Genomic DNA, 3,276 nt, shown 5'->3' on the forward strand with positions numbered 1-3,276 from the left:
ATATATATATATATATATATATATATATATATATATATATATATATATATATATATATACATATATATATGCCTTTCAGCAATGCAACACTGACATTATTCACAACTTTCAAACTATCAAAACCATTAAAAAATCAGCTAACACAACAATTTATTATGACAGTGTGATATTTCTTAATATGAAACGGAAAAAAATAAATACGATAAAGCATACCTGAAAACCCTTTGCAGTGAGTAAATAACAACTACCATCACACAGCAAGTTTACACTCCTTGTGATACGTATCCAAATGCGATACGAACCAAGACTGCTTTAAAGTTGAAATGAATTGAGAAAGTAGTCCCACAGAATCACACCCCGATTTGATCGGCGTGATCTGAAAACAAATTTTCTAAAGAATCAAAACGAAAACATATATTCGAACAAATAAACACGAAAAGAAAAAACGGGAAGATTTGGGAATGCATAATATATATAAATATTACACAATTTGAATTAAAAAGATAAGTTGATCTCAAAACATTTATATATTAAAAGCAACAAGCAACCAAATAAAACCAAATCATTACTTTCAGGTAACATTTAAATGTGAGAATAAGGTGCAAAAAGAATAATTTACTGACCAATGCTATTAATTTAAGAACATTGTGATAAATATTACTCGAAAATTGGTAATAATGATTTCTTTCTAGTGCTTATTAAAGACTAAATGTGCTTAAATACCGCAATAAATTACAACAAATCGAATAATCCTACCTAGGGAATGTCATAGATCGACGAATAAACTAATGAATAACTTGTGATGTCTACACGCCGAGGTGAGCAATGACTTACTTTTTGCTCTAATAAGAAACAGAGAGTTAACATAAATGATAAAGTATGGAGCACATGGAAGATATTTACCACATCAACTAATATAGCATGTTGTTGTGACCTAAAAAATGACTGGGAAGGGTCAAAGAATATTTTTTACAAGTTTGAAAATAGTCCGGAAAGTGCAGTTAGATATCAACTGGTAAATTTGCCTAGAGCAAAATGATTTGTAAAAAATGCAGGAAAAGCAGGAAGATGAGCTCAACGGAACATTTGATAAACTTCGGATATGATAACATCCCAATGATATTAAAATAACTGTATACCCTGCTTTCCCTTCCCCTGCCTCCACAACACCTCATAAGGATACCTAGTGAACCAACAAACCGACCAACAACCTTACCATTCGTATCCGTTACGGATTAGTGTTGAAATTAACGCAGCCCAAATAAATGTCATCATGAAATATGAGAATGAACATAGCTGCTTTGCCCTGTTGGCTAATGAGGTAGCGGGGAGCGGAAAATTCCGGTAGGTCAAATGGGAAGTAATGCTCGAAGGAAGTTCATACCGTATTCTATAACATAGAAGAGAAGAATCAGAAAATCGATCGAATATTTCATTTGCATTCTTCACTCGTTGTTGTTAACCCGGGATTTCTTATTTTATAATGAGAGGATTCGTAGGAAGGAAAAAAGAAATTTCCAGAGTTATTTTTCTTTAACGAACAATTGGATGAAAAACGTTGCAGTCGGATAAATTCAGCGAGATATATCAATGATATACGATTAGCAACTCAAACAGTAAATGTTTAAGCTGAGATGAAACTTAGAGGATGGATGAAGAGAAATGGGTTGTCCTGTGACACAAATCCTGCATAAGGGACAGATGACAGGATGAGTAAGTAAAAAGGAGGACGGAAATCTGATTGTTAAGCAGATGTGAAGCAAGCAAGCAAACTGCTAGTTAGCTTGATTGAGTGATCTGGTGCCTACTCTACTCTTAGCCAAGTTGTCCCTTCGCCCCTCCTCCATCCCATCTCTACTCTCGACCGATTCTAGGCGCCTTTGTATCATATAAGCTTTTCACTTCTCTGCCACAGCTTCATTTCATCTTCTTTTCCAACCCATTTCTCAAAAAGACAAATAAAATCTCTCTTGTGTCTCCTTTTATCTCATCACATATCTGGCTCAGCGATGTTTAACTCTCTCTTACCGCCGTCACTTTCATCTTCCTGTGAATTTCAGATGTGCCATCTCTCGAAGTATTACTTAAGACTTATTATGACAGTTACAATCTTTCTAAGTTTTCCAGCTGTTAATGGCGAAAAGTCATGTGAAACAGATATGATATCCATCAAATTAATTGCCGCCCAGTATGCACTATTTCATCTTGTCATCCTCATTAAAATTAATGTCAAAGGTGCAATACGGTACACATCCTGTCCTTCCTTGGTTTTTGACAGCTTTTGCGATTAGTTGTAAACTAGCATTACTGTGATTTTTCTTGTAAGTAAAAAAAAAACCAATTAAGCAAAAATTTCTCATTGATAAAGTTATAGGAATGAGCCTGAAGTTGAACGGAGAGGTCAAGGGATACGAATGGTAAAGAATTGGGACAAAAACTTTTCCAAAGTTTGCATTTACAAGAATTGATTTCGTATAAAAGTTATGTCAGACAAATTTCAAAAAAAAAAAGAAAAAATGGCAATGAAATAGTAATGCGCTCTGAACTGCTGTGTACAACATAGTGATTCTTCCGATATTTCTCTTCGTTAAGTATTTTTTTGCTTCTGAAAGAAAAAAAAAACAACTGGAATGAACTTGCCCTTCTCCTCTCTGCTGATTCGAATGTCTGCTTAGCATATGGAACAACCACGACTGGGCAGTGTCACATCATTGTCATAAGCGCATGTTTTTTTTTTTAGAAACATCAGCAAAGAATCGTCAAAATACGATATATTTGACGTCTAGACGTTTAGACGAAACAAAGCCAGTTTTAAGCTCGAAGAGGATGACTAGGCTATTTTAATGATCAAATTTAAATGCCATATGACGTTTCATGAAATAATTTGAATGATGTACACTTAACATCCCAATGCCATTATAAATGTTCCGGCATTTCATTTATTATAAGTTGAATTTAAATTGTGATGTGTTAATTAGTCGGCCCATTCATGAACTCTGATATGCTTCATGCTTCAAGTCCTTATAATTGAATTCATACAGTGATAATTAGTTAAATAAAGGAAGATGAAAAGCATTAACTTGATTTACTTACCTCCATGGGTGGTGATTATTATTGCGCTTCTTTTTTTAATCGATATTGTGGAATAAATGCAGATAAGAAATCAATCTCTGTAGTGTTTTAGACATAATTAATGGTAGCTATAATATAGATGATTAATAGACTTTCAATAATTATTGAAGAACTAAAAATCAACAAGGGTAGTTAAAATTAGCG

General features: G+C 33.6%; 1 protein-coding gene across 1 annotated transcript in view; it reads right to left on the reverse strand.

The window, feature by feature from the left end:
- Window positions 1–382, reverse strand: part of LOAG_10083 — a 10,153-nt gene extending 9,771 nt beyond the window's left edge. The window contains exon 1 of the mRNA XM_020448082.1: window positions 214–382. The gene's annotated coding sequence lies outside the window, so the exon portion shown is untranslated. The remainder of the gene's footprint in view (window positions 1–213) is intronic.
- Window positions 383–3,276: the final 2,894 nt, after the last annotated feature.

The sequence above is a fragment of the Loa loa genome (assembly GCF_000183805.2).
Source record: "Loa loa unplaced genomic scaffold supercont3.2, whole genome shotgun sequence".
NCBI classification, from domain to species: domain Eukaryota; kingdom Metazoa; phylum Nematoda; class Chromadorea; order Rhabditida; family Onchocercidae; genus Loa; species Loa loa.